The sequence below is a fragment of the Bubalus kerabau genome, chromosome 11 (assembly GCF_029407905.1).
Source record: "Bubalus kerabau isolate K-KA32 ecotype Philippines breed swamp buffalo chromosome 11, PCC_UOA_SB_1v2, whole genome shotgun sequence".
In the NCBI taxonomy this organism is placed as follows: Eukaryota; Metazoa; Chordata; class Mammalia; order Artiodactyla; family Bovidae; genus Bubalus; species Bubalus kerabau.
In genome coordinates, this window is record NC_073634.1 from 19,088,301 (window position 1) to 19,102,461 (window position 14,161).

The window sequence follows — 14,161 nt, forward strand, 5'->3', positions numbered from 1 at the left end:
GAGCCAGGAAAAAACTGATGGCAATGTGGGAAGCATTTGCTTCTTAAAAATCCACTTGCCTTGTCATCATCCCTCTTGAAAAAATCTGCTGCTGTCTGCTGTGAGTGGAATTAGAGGACAAGGACAATGAGAGCTGCAACTTGTAGACTATTTGGTCCCAAACCTGGGAGAGCAGAGACAGTCTCAAAGCCTGTAGTGGCATTGAAGGAGTGAGTTTAGACTGGAGGAGTAGAGCATGTAGAGCTCTTTTCTGGAAGAACTTGAAAAGCCAGGGACTTCCGTAGTAGTCCCGTGGTTCAGAATCCACCTGCTAATGCAGGGGACATGGGTTCAATTACCTGGTCTGGGAAGGTCCTACATACTGCGGAGCAACTAAGCCTGTGTTCCACAACTACTGAGCCTACGCTCTAGAGTTACAAGATGCTACTGCTGAAGCCACTGAAATGAGAATCCCCTGCATGGTAGTGAAGAGTAATCCCCGCTCTGCAACTAGAGATAGCCTGCATACAGCAATGAAGACCCAGCACAACTAAAATAAAAAACAATTAAAACGAGAGAGAGGCCAAAATTTGAGTGACCAAAGGTAACCAAGAAAATACATGGGGTTCCATGTGATAAGAGTAAATGACTGGACAGTGTTCAGGATCAAGGCATCAGAGCCAGAGAGCCAGCTGTTTGTAGCAAGATGAATTTTGAGTTCCAAGACTCCACCTTCTCAATTTCACTTTCACTACACATCTTTACACCTGATCTCAAAGGTACCCAGAACTGCTTCTGATGTCCAGCAGCCACCAACTGGGGATTTTAGCTTCCTACCAAACCCCCACATCATTTCAGACCCCTGAATAGAAAAACTGTTTTCACAAAGGGAGATGATTAAGTTGGAATAGTTTTTTGCAAAGTTCGAGTGTCAAATTACCATGAAATCAGAATGGTGAGCAGAAATTCCACAACTCACAGCAACATCCATGCTGATTCATTTCTTCACATCGACATGGCAAAGAGCTGCTTCTTCGCAGAAAACTCACACTTTCTTAGGCAGATGCATTAGTATAAAACAGCCTCTGACACATGTACTTTTTATGTCCCAGAGAACCGACTCACTGTGAGTCTGGATTCTATGGAAGCTCTGCTATGATGGTGTATTTTCCTTTCTCTCATTATCTCACTGTTAAAACTTGGGCGAATTATGCTATTTTTTTGACCCTGGGCTTCTCCTTTATAAAGTGAGGTCATTAACCTGATAAATAAGAGGTTCCCTTGAAAAGTGGAAAAACATGCTTCTGTCTTTCCTGCACCACAGTCTATTTCTCTATTAGAACTAGAGAGTTTCTTTGAATAGACAAAAAAAAAAACAAAAAAACAAAAAAACAAAAACACCTCTTTCAGAAGACTTGAATGAGCAAGATGAGGAAATCAGGTGTTCAGAGGTCAATCCTTGCAGCTGCTCTGACTAGTAAATAACCCTCGCCTGGTTGCTGGTTTCTCTGTTTAGAATCATAAACAACAACAAAGGAAGAATACCAGCTCAGCTTGTATCATCACTAGTTATCCAAGTGATTCATTATCTAAGGACTGGAAATGATCTTGGAAATTATCCACAGGAAATTATCTGAAAAGTCTACAGTGACCTGTGAGTTACTCAGATCTGATAGGGAGGAATAAGCTGTTCCTGGTTGTAGTCAACAAATCCAAAGCAACAGAGAGAGGAAGTGGGAGAGAGTGAAACTAGATCCTTGCTATAGTATATGGAATCTGAAAATGCATTTGCCTCTAAGCATGAGTAGATACATAATTTTTGTATAGATAGCCCTGTATACATTCTATTTTCCTGTAATCGTTCCAGAATCTACAAAGTAAAGTGTTGAGAGGCATTGGCACCAAGTCCCCATGCTCTTTGGGAATCAATAGTGTATATCTATTTTGTTGATTATGAGAACTTTTTGGTAAAAGAAAAGCACAGAAGTCTGACAGGACTTCCCTGGCATTCCAGTGGTTAAGACCCTATGTTTCCAATGCAGGGGGCACGAGTTTGGTCCCTGGTCAGAGAGCAAAGATCCCCTGCTTCATGGCATGGCCATAAACAAAAGAAAGAAATAAAATGCAGAAATCTGAGGAAATTGCAAAAGTTAGAGGTAATCTAGATATTTTAAGCACATTATAAGTGAAAATAAAGAAGATTTTATTAGCCTGACCAGCCTTGACAAATGCTGCAGAAATACCTAAACTTTTCTTGTTTGGGCAAGGATTGTCTTGCAATCTGAACTGACTTTTTGGATGGAAATAGGCCAGAAGGCATAGGAGCTGTCTTGTGATTCTTCCTTGTCCAGTCCACGAATAGGAACATTCTAGAGTCCTTCTTAGCATCTGTGATGTCAGTGAGTAGCCTAGAGAGCCTGAGATGGGGACTTCCAAAGGCAAATGTGTGCAGGGCCAAGAAGGGACCAGAATGAGCGAAGTGGATGAGGGATAAAAAGAATTATTTCTATCTGGGACAAGTGGTATTTCACTTTCCTCTTAAATGTCATAATATAGTGGGATGAAAAATGGCCATGACACTTGGCCTCAGTCTGGGGAGATGGTAGAGGGTAGTGGGAACTTTAGGGAACTTTACTCCTCAGCTCCAGCTACATGTTGCCTGGTGGGAATGCAGCCCTAAAACCAGCAGAGCTGATTTTTCCTTAAGAATTGATAAAATTGGATTTTTTAAAGTGAAAGTCTGGACTTGTACATTTTTGCAACTAATTCAAAATATTTACAACTTTGTGAGAGCCAATCCTGTGTGAGGAAGCCTAACAAAACTACACCTTCAAGTTAGATCTCTGTAGGAGGTCACTGTTTTACAACCTGCTGATGCTGAGTGAGTAAGAACTTGTTAACACACACCATCTTCACTTTGGAGGAAAAAAGCCTAACGCTGTGGTTTATTATTTACACGTCTTTAAGTAGGTTTTTACAGGTAATGAGAAAAATGCAAAAGAGAAGGGCATTTGAGGGACTTCTCTGCTGGTCCAGTGGCTAAGACTCTGCACTCCCAATGCAGAGGGCCTGGGTTTGATCCCTGGTCAGGGAATTAGATCCCACAGGCCGCAATGAAGATGGAAAATCTCATGTGCTGAACTAAGATCTGGTGCAGCCAAATAAGTAAATGTTAAAAAAAGGGGGGGCATTTGAGAACAATATTTATAATGTATATATGGCCACTATACTATCATATTCAATTGTCATAACATCACAACCAGAGTTATTACAGAAAGGATGATTTTCTGTTAGGACCTGCAGGCACATCTATATGAGATATTGCTGATGTCACACATGGCACTTGTTCAGTCACTTTGATGCTAGTATGATTCTCAGTTAAAAAAAAAAAAAACTAACTAAAAAACTTATTGGAAAGACTCAGTTTCTTCCACAAAATATGGAGATTTAGATACATCTAGATGACAAAAGGAATAGTTTAGTCTTTATAAATCAGATGTTTGGCACTCTGTAGACAACACATTATTGAATTAAAAACTTCTTCTTATCCAAAATCAAAATTAGATATTTGGAAAGAAACTATAATACCTAAAAACAAAGACACTTTTTATAAAATCTGGGCTTCCTCATTGTTTTAGATGCATGAAAATAATACATTTTGGGTCTTGAGCATTCTTTGATTTTTCAGTGAGATACTGCTTCAGACATTTCAGTATTGTCCCCCAGTCAATGATGGGTTTTTGCCTTTATTTCCCAAACCAAGTGTTACTACATTATTATGAAGTGGTAAGTTAATGAGAGATTTAACCATTTTCTTCTGTATTTTTCTGCTTTAAAAATTCTATAAATAATTTATGTTGCATTTAGTAGGGAGAAAGTATCTTTTTGCCTAAGTTCTTGGTGAATACCTTCAGGTTTTATGTGATTAATAATTAAAGAGTGTCTAAGATAAATAAATAAATACATGTCCAGTTTCCTGGACTAGTAATAAGAAGCAAGTGTTGAAAAAAGTCACTAAGCATGAGATATTGTGGTGAGATAAAGATTAACAAGTGCATAAAAGTATGTGAACACGCGGACTTGTGAAATCCCCACAAATTACCACAGAAGCCGATGAGGTTCTCATTCTAATTTTAGCTCCCCGCTTGGTTTCACTTACTATTTCAGCTCTTCAACACCCTTCTTGTGACAAGTAGATCCATCAGCAAAACTTTGGGTGGAAATGTTTTTGTGTAATAGCCACTCTCAAGAATTGTTTTTGAGGACATTAGTAATCCAACATTTATTTCCATTCTGCAGAAGAATGAATGCAATGTGAAGACCTGGGTCCCGTTCATGACTCTTTGGTACATGCAAAATATTGCTGGCATTTCTATGTGTGTCTACTAAACTCTCCTGGACTCTTTGGGGGCATGTATATGTCTTTGTGGGGATTCCCAGGTGGTGATAGTGGTGAAAAACCCACCAACCAATTCAGGAGATGTAGGAGTCATGGGTTTGATCCCTGGGTTGGGAAGATCCCCTGGAAGAGCGTATGGCAATCCACTCCAATATTTTTGTCTGGAGAATCCCCTTGGACAGAGGAGCCTGGAGGGCTATACAGTCCATGATGTCACAAAGAGTCAGACATGACTGAGCATGCATGGACACATGTGAAGCCTACACAGACATACAGAAAAAGGCTACATTAGATTATTTCACAGGGACCATCACAGAGGCTTTTAGTTCTGATCCTGAGAACATGGTATTCTCTCTCCCTCTCTCCATGTTTGTTGAGTGAGTAAATAAACACGTAGGGACTTTAACTCCAGTTTTAAGACCTCACCATTCTGTTGGCATTCCTGTTTTTTCCACGCCTATCTGTTTTTTTCAATGTCCTTTTCTCTGCAAACAGTGTTCTTTTCTCTGACCAGTGAAACCTCACTTATGCTTTAAGGCACAATTTAATTCTGTGAGTCAGAACTTGTTTTTACTTCTCTCATGACTCTTTCATAATGCCCTGTATCATAATTTTTGTTCATATGTATTCCCTCTTTAGACCCTATGGTCTCTGTACCTGATATATACTTGTACCTCTGCCATGGTGTTAATCACACTGTCTGGCACAGAAGTAAGTATTTATGAAGTAGATGAGAAAGTAACTGGAAGAAGTATTTGGTGTATTTTTATTCTCTCTAACATAAATCTGTACTAATACAAATCTGGAAGCATGTCTTGAAATTTCATTATGGGCATTCTAATATAAAAGAAGTAAATTCATTCAATAGTCCAAAGAAAAAGCTTGAGACAAAAGTAAGATTAGAGAAGAAAACTGGAGAAGAAACAAATTTGAAGTTTAGAGACCATGTTGGAAGACTATGATAGCAGAGAAAGATAACCATATATGTTATCAGACATATTTCTGTGTTGGGGGCTAGAAAGACAAGAAGACAGGGCCCAATTCTTAAGAAATTACTGGGGAGACAGAACTACAGAGTAACATAAATCATACAAACCCTAAAGGAAGTCAGTATGTTGGGTGCCATAGTCTGCCTGGAAGAGTTGGGAGGGAGGAGAAGAATTCAAATAGGCATTTGAAAAGTGAGTTTGTGATTGCCATGCAGACATACTTGGAGGAGGAGAGCCATTCTAAGAAAAAACAGTATGTGCAAAGCATGATGTTTTAGTTCAAGCTGCTGTTAAACCGTATCATAGACTGCGAGGCTTAAGTAACAAACCACACTCATGAGTTAATTACCTCCCAACAACCCCATCTCCAAATACCATCACTTTGAGGATTAGGGTTTCAATATATGAATTTGCTGGGGGATTCAAACATTCAGTCCCTATCACATGGGCATTAGGAAAAAGAAGTTCATTTTACAACAAAAGGTAAAGTGGAGGTGAGGAAAGAAGAGTGAGGGAACAGGTGGACAGAGTGAGGGCCATTCATGAAAGGCTTTGTATGCCAGGCAAAGACTTTTTATTGAGCAGATAGGGAATGGTGGAAGAATTTTGAATAGGGGAGTTATGTCATCAATCTGATAATTTGAAAAGATTGATTTGGCACCAGTAGAAAGAAGAGGGAAACAGGAGATAAGAGTTGATCTAGAAGCCTGATGAGTAAGCATTCCGTGGACCAAGGGAAAGGTAATGACAGCTTGGACCCAGGAGTGGCAGTGGAGAGGAAAGCAAGTGGAGGTATATGAGAAAGTGTCTGGAGGTACATGATCAGACTTGGATGTGGAGGGATGATGAAAGAAGGCACTAGGCAATCTAGGGTGAATCCCAAGTTTCTGGCGTGGAATACTGGAAGAAAGCTTGAGCTATAAATCAAGGAAGGAAATAGAGGAAATATAGCAGTTTAGGAAAGTGAAGAGGACATATTTTTAAGTAATTAAAAATTAATTGGTATAATTCACATACCATTAGAATCTACCTTTTTGTGTTTTTATTGAAGTATAATTGTTTTACAATGTCGTGTTCGTTTCTGGTGTATAAGGAAGTAAATCAGCTATGTGTATACATACATCCCCTCCCTCTTGAGGCTCCCTCCCGGCCCCCCACCCTACCTCTCTAGGTCATCACATAGCCCGAGCTGAGCTACCTGTGCTAGACAGCAGCTTCCCACTAGCTGAATCTATTTTCTAGAATCTACCTTTTTAAAGTGCATTTTTACTATATTCACAAGGAATTTAGAATATTCCAGAACATTTTCATCACCCCCAAAATGAAACCCTGAAGTCTTCTCAGTCACTCCCTCCTCTTCCTTTCCCTCAGCCCCTGGCCACTGCTATTAATGGTTTGCTTTCTGTCTCTACCTGCTAGATTTGCCTATTCTGGACATTTCATACAAGTGGAATTTACAATATATGGCCTTTAGTGTCTGGCTTCTTTTACTTAGCATTTCATTTAGGAGGTTTATCCTTATAACATGTATCGGTACTTCATTTCTTGCTATGGCTAAATAATGTTCCATTGGATAGGTACACCTCATTTTGTTTTTCCATTCACCAGTTCATGGACATTTGGGTTGTTTTTACTTTGGGGCTATTGTGAATATTACATCTATGATTATTTGTGTACAAGTTCTTTGTAGACATACATTTTCAATTCTCTAGGATATATACATAGGAGTGAATTTTCTCAACCATATGGTAACTATGTTTACGTTTTTGTGGAACTGCGAAACTGTTTTCCAAAGTGGCTGCTTCATTTTACATTTCCATACGTTCCATAGCAACATATGATGGTAAGAAATGCAAACTTACCCTGAAGTTGAGTAGAACGCTCCCAGAGTCACTCATTAATAAGGAGCAGAGCCTAAATGTTATCTCAAGCGTGCCTCTCTCCAGAGTGCACTCTGTCCTCTATAGCAGTAGTCCTCAACCTCTGGGATCTGATACCTGATGGCCCGAGGTGGAGTTGATGTAATAATAATAGAAATAATGTACACAATACGTGTAACGTGCTTGAATAATCCCCAAACCACCCCTCCCACCACCACATCTGTGGAAAAGTTGTCTTCCATGAAACTGGTCCCTGCTGCGAAAAAGATGGGGACTGCTGCTGTACTGTACGCCGCACCTGGAGGCACCGACGCAGAGGTGCTGGCTGAGTCTTGTGATTGTGGATGAGTTTACATGGAGACTTTGAGGCAAAATGGAAAGTCATGGAGACCGCAAACCCCCAGCAGTAGAAGATCCTGCACTTCAGACTGGAAAGGTGTGACCGGAGGCATAGGAGGGAAATCAGGGAAGAGAAGATGGCAGGAAAATCATCCAAGGGGAGAATTTCAGGGTGAGTGTGGTCAAGAGCTGGAGAAGGCAATGGCAACCCACTCCATTACTCTTGCCTGGAAAATTCCATGGATGGAGGAGCCTGGTAGGTTGCAGTCCATGGGGTTGCTAAGAGTCAGACATGACTGAGCTACTTCACTTTCACTTTTCCTTTCATGCATTGGAGAAGGAAATGGCAACCCACTCCAGTGTTCTTGCCTGGAAAATCCCAGGGACGGGCGAGCCTGATGGGCTGCCGTCTATGGGGTCGCACAGAGTCAGACACGACTGAAGCGACTTAGCAGCAGCAGCAGCAGAAGTGGTCAAGAGGTAACACATGGTAGCTGAGCCTTGCTATAACTTGTGACGGAATGCACTGACTTCTCTACCAGAGTGTTTTTGGAGAGGTGTGGGGGTGGACCGTGGAGGGAGAATTGATTTTGACTGGCTGAAGAGGGGATGAAATCAAGCCAGCAAATTCTACTTGGCTGCGGAGGAAGGGGAAAGAGGAAAGATGGCCAGTGGAAAGCTTGTGTTCTTTGTTTGAGGCTGGGAAAGACATTTCATGTTTACATAAACTGCTAACGATTTAGTTCCAGTTCATCAGTTCCTCCCTTGTTTTATAACTGTGCCAACAAAATCCTTACTCCCATTTCTTTGCCTCTTCTAACTCTTTAACAGTGACTTTGTAAAAAGCTATCTTCCTCTCCCTCTCTCTTTCTTTCCCCTTTGTCTACCTAAATATATTTATTACTTGCATGTTTCCAGAAGTTACACAATTTCTGAAGGTTGATTTGGCACATGGAGCTTCCCTTGTAGCTCAGTTGGTAAAGAATCTGCCTGCAATGCAAGAGACCCGGGTTCGATTCTGATAGGGAACCAGTCCTGTTGACCTCTAAACTTCCTGAGAATTCCAAAAGTTCTTTTTAGTATTTTTAACAGAGCCCCACCAATCTCCTTGTCTTCCATGTGTAAATCTACTAGTAATCCATTTATAGTATTGTTCTAATGTGGAAATATATTCTAAATTCTGAATAACAACTTTTCAAATATAGCTTAGAACATTTCATAATTTTAGGACTTCCTTTTTTTTCCTGTTGTGTTTAATGCCCTTAAAATCTTTATAAATGAAGGTAATTTTTGGTCTGATGGGGAAGGCAGGGTAATGTTATGTCTCTCATGTTAGGGATGGTGAAAGTGAACCTTAGAGAAATTAAGTGGGACTGAAGATAGGACTGAAATTTACTGTTCACGTACGTTTTCTCTTTTGTTGGTATGTACTGCAATCTCTTTTCAGGAGTAAGGTGAAATTAGTTAATGTCTTAGATGGGAGGAAGAGATATCACCACCTCTTGATATTTGTTTTTCTTTGACAGAAAGAAACATTTGCTGTAGGAGAAAAATCTGAAATAGAATCATTAAGTGGTGCCTTTTAATTATGGGCTTCAAGCTGTGTATGTTTGATTGAGAATACAGAAATAATTTTTAAAAAAGCATTTTGGGGAGGCTACAATAGTTTACTTTTAATTGGTTCCAATACAAAGTGTGTCTCCAAATCCTTGATTCAGGAATAATTTCAAACTGAGACTTGGAGAGAGTGGGACAAATTAAGAGAAGAGCATAGAAACATATACATTACCATACATAAAATAGATAGCAAGTGAGAATTTGCTGTGTAAAACAAGGAGCTCAACCCAGTGACAACATAGAGGGATGGGATGGGAAGGAGATGGGAGGGGGGTTCAGGAAGGAGGGGATACATGCATACCTGTGGCTGATTCATACTGATGTACGGCAAAGGCCAACACTAAAGCAATTGTCCTCTAATAATTGTATTTTGTTCTATACTTCTTAACATTGTACAATTATAATCTTTGATAATTAAAAAAATAAAAATAGAAATAAAGTTTTCATAACACTAAAAAAAAGAATGCTATAAGCATATGAGTTTCTGAGCAAGTGCAAGATGTTTTCACTTATGTACGTATAGCTGATTCACTTTGCTGTATAGCAGAAACTAACACAACATTGTAAAGCAACCATACTCCAATAAAAATTAATTAAAACATAAATATAAACGAAATGGCAACCCACTCCAGTATTCTTGCCTGGAAAATGCCATAGACAGAGGAGCCTGGCAGGCTACAGTCCATGGGGTTGCAAGAGTCGGACTCAACTTAGCGACTAAACCACCACCACCAAAGTGTTAGAAGAATATTTCACTTGTATGAGAACATTCTAAGGTTCACTTGAAAAGGAGAAATTAAGACTACATCTTCAAGTAGGTCTGTATCTCTGTAAACAAAATTAGCATCAAAATAATATAAGAAATCTAGTTTTTAAAGCTTATCAGTGCAAGTAATAAAATTAAATAATGATAATGATCAAACATTGTACAGTCCCTATCTTTTTGTGGTACATTCATTACTTATATGTTTTTTAAATCTTCAAAATTCAACTCATACCTGCCCAGCCCCAATCATTTCACTCTTAACAGCTCTTATTCCAAATACTGTCTTCCGTGTGTTCTTATTCTTTTTTCATATGATGCTAAGTTTTGATAGCAGATTGGTAATATCCATCTCCTGCCCAGTTCTAAAATCATGCTCATAATCCTAGCCACTTTGCTATCTGACACCAGTGAATTTTGCTGGTATTTTCTGTTTTCGTTTTGTGATCCATAAACTCAGTATTCTCCAGGGTCCTAAGCCTTTCTGAATCTCTTTGGTTAAATTTGTCCAATTCCTAGGCTCCTATAATGTCTTGGGCATATGTCTCTGATACTGGACTTAACACTGTTTTATAATAACCAGTTTATAATGGGTCTCCCTTACAGAGATGTGGGTCTTTATGAACAGCTCTTTATACCTTCAGCTCATAGCACAGTGCTGAACATTTAATAGTTAAGTAGTAATCACTGGCCTTTTTGCTCAATCAAACACATGCCTTTCTCTGAAAGCATGGAGACAATTTGAAGGCAATATTTCATTGTGTTATCTTCTTGCTGCATTCCTTTGTGACAACTTAGAACTCAGGTTTTGAAATCCTCTCCCAGTCCCTTCAGAGACAGGCAGCTTCCACTCCCAGCCCCAAGTGGTGATAGGTAAGAGAGAGATTTTGTCCTCCAGGCTGTGTCTTCTGTTCATATTCTCTTGCTTCTCAGTGGTGGTCTGTGTAATGTTTTCATTCCTTTGGAGCCTCTTTTGTATAGATTCTGTTCCCTGAGATTGTCAGCTGAATCCCAGTGGGAAGATACCTGAGTTTTACTTAACCCCCTTGCCAGTTACTGAGAATGTCCTCCTGCTCATGGTGGGTTCACAGGTATGAGGATATTAGTGTTGGCACTAAGTACTAAACGAAAGTTAATAACTAGCTCAGAGCTCACCCCACAAGGCCTCCTTGCATTTTCTTTTGGTAACAAATAACAAAGTGTTGTTGTTGTTGTTCAGCCACATGTCCGACTCTTTGCCACCCCACGGGCTGCAGCACGCCAGGCTCCTCTGTCCTCCACTATCTCCTGGAGTTTGCTCAAATTCATGTCCACTGAGTCAGTGATGCCATCTAACCATCTCATCCTTTGTTGCCCCCTTCTCCTTTTGCCTTCAATCTTTCCCAGCATCAGGGTGTTTTCTCAGAGTCAACTTTTGTCTTTTGCTGCATTTTATTTATTGCTGGATTTCTGTGGTGGGGCCTGGCCTTCGAGAATTCATTGGGTAAAGTGCCCAGCACAGTGACTGGATTGTTGTACTCAAAAAGATGATTTCCTCTTCCTCCTCCTCCTCCATCATCATCATCATACACTCACTCTAAGGTAAATGAGCAATCAAAGGGTAAGGGAATATGACTTTATTTCAAGGCATTTGGAACCAGGTCTTTCCAAAGTACTAGTGCCACAGACAGGATTGGTATGAATATATTATTGGCATCTTCAGGAGAAGAAAGTATTGATCTTTAAAGAAAAAACCCTAATTTCCCAAAGTTTAAAGTGTTAATTTCTGAGCTAAGCATCTCCTATTTCTGGGTCTTATTTGGAGGATATTTACAATCTGAATACTGAAGTTGCCATAACCCTTCTGTGTGGGTGAACATGTCCATCTAGAAACTATCTGACTGCAAATGCCTAATATGTGTATATGTTATTACTCTTCCATGTTCATCTACAGCCAAATGCAAGGAAAATACCCCCTTGGTTTGGACTTTAGAGTTTACTGCATTTTTAAATTTTTTTTATTTTTTTATTGAAGGATAATTGCTTTACAATATTATGCTGATTTCTGACAGACATCAACATGAATTAGCCATAGGTATACATATATCCCCTCCCACTTACCACCCTATCCCACCCCTCTAGGCTGTCACAGAGCCCTGGTTTGAGTTCTCTTCCATGGCATTTGTTGCTAGAACTTCTTCAAGACTTTAATTTCTCATTGAACTGCAAATATGTCAGTCTGGTTGTCGGTACTAAATACTGTTAACCAAGAAAAAATAAATAAAATGCAACCTTTTTACCAATACTTAATTGTCACAGAAAAATGCTATGAGGTCTTGTGAGATGAGCTCTGAGACGGTTATTGACTTCTGTTCGGTGTTTGGTACCAGTGAGTCCCTAAATTGTCGAGCTTGCTGTAATAATGATTGTTATTCATTTTCAGACAATAGTGCCAGTGACAGAATGCTTAGAGGCTAAGCAAAGGGAACAGTAAACATTTGTTCTAGATAATGCCTAAAATGGATCTAATAGGCAAGCATTAGCAACAGCTAACATTTGTCTGGATAGTGAAAAGAATATACATTTTTGGAGTCAGATGGACTTAGCTCTGCCACTTAACTAATAATATGATATGGACAAATAATTTCACCTCTCCAAGCCTCAATTTCCTCCTCTATGAAATGGTTATATTAATACCTAGCTTTCAGGGTGTTATAAGATTTAAACCTAATATAGGTAATTTCCCCAACATTATGTCTGTCACATTATACTCTCCAACAAGTAGTATTTGTATAAGTTATTATTATTTTGCTTTCTAAAATCCAGGACAACATTTATTATTAATGCTCAATTAATTTAGGAAAAGCTCTTTGTAGGGAAAAAATAAACAAGCAAAACAAATAAAAATTTAAAACCCAGGAAAATCTCATTGTGACATTAAATAAACCTATCTAAGTCAAAAATGAAAAAAATCGCTTTTGTGTCTGAGAGATTCAATATTATTCATGACTATTGCTTCCGCTAAGTCTTAAATAGAATTTGGGAATATTGATCCACTATCTGTAAATGTGGGATACTTTCTTCTATGGGTCATCACCATGGCCCATTTGAAATGCTTTAACTTTGCTATTAGCACTAGGCTCATTTTCTAAGTTCATACTATCATACTTTCTAAGTTGCTTTATGATAGAATCAACCCTGACCGTGCTGGCAATGAGACTTTAACAGAGCACTCGAGCAAAAGTAACTGATTGGAGGAAATAAAGTAGAAAGATAAGTTCCAAGAACTCAGAGCTGACATTGGAAGAAATGAAAAAGAAAATTAAAACAAGATCAACACAGAAATAACCAAAGAATGCTAAATCTGAATAATGAGCAACAGTAATGTGTCTTGTGACATATGACCTTGTAAAAAGTAACAGATAATGAAACCATTGGAGACTGTGCATGGTAGGTCCGAGACAGAGAAATCTTGACTAGAAAGGTAGAGAACATGGGAATGAGTGCTGAGGTTGAAGTTGCCAGAATGAAATTTCCTGGACAAGTCAAAGTGTAGTAGGTAAATTATTTCTTTATTATAGTTTCCTTTCCAATAGTATCTGTCTCCATCTTCCCTGTTGTAAGCAAAGCTGGGTGAGACGGGAGCCCCATGCCCTCATATGGAAACCATCCAGAAAATGCCAACCATGCTTTAGCTCTGAGGTTCATACTTACAGAAACTTATGTGACTGGATGATAACAGTAGAAACCCAGAATTGCCTGCTCCATACAGAAGAAATGAGTAAGTAATGTCACCCAAGGAACAAGGAACACTAAACTTCCTCTCAAAACAAACTCCAGGAGAAGAGAAAATCAGCCTTTTATTCTTGATGAAAATAATCCCAATACTTCTGGTTTCTTTCTTCTGATCTTATACAGTATCTTTTGCTTATTTTCTCCTCTGGGTAAACCTCAGATCTGCTTCCATCAGACCTTCCAGCGGATGACCTTGTCTACTTCTTTTAGAGTAAATAGAAGTCACTAGACAGGAACTTCCTTGACTTCCTGCTATCAAAAGAACAAATACACCTGTATCTATACCTGTTTTTTCCTCTTCCATGCCTTTACATTGAAAGAGGCAACCTTCTGTTTTATCCAAGGTAAATCCCTCCACCTGGGCACAGTCCATCACTGTTGTCTTTCCAAAGACCTTGTTATATAAGTTCTTTTTCTCTTG

The 14,161-nt window shown here is 39.2% G+C and overlaps 1 protein-coding gene across 8 annotated transcripts in view; it reads left to right on the forward strand.

Moving 5' to 3' along the window:
• The window catches only part of RASGRP3 (RAS guanyl releasing protein 3), a 118,672-nt gene that overhangs the window by 50,641 nt on the left and 53,870 nt on the right, over nucleotides 1–14,161 (forward strand). Inside the window, exon 1 of one of the 8 annotated variants that reach the window (XM_055539786.1) lies at nucleotides 7,928–8,066. The exons of the other annotated variants lie outside the window; for them this stretch is intronic. The gene's annotated coding sequence lies outside the window, so the exon portion shown is untranslated. Of the gene's footprint in view, nucleotides 1–7,927; nucleotides 8,067–14,161 lie in introns of those variants that run through there. 8 annotated transcript variants of the gene reach the window in all.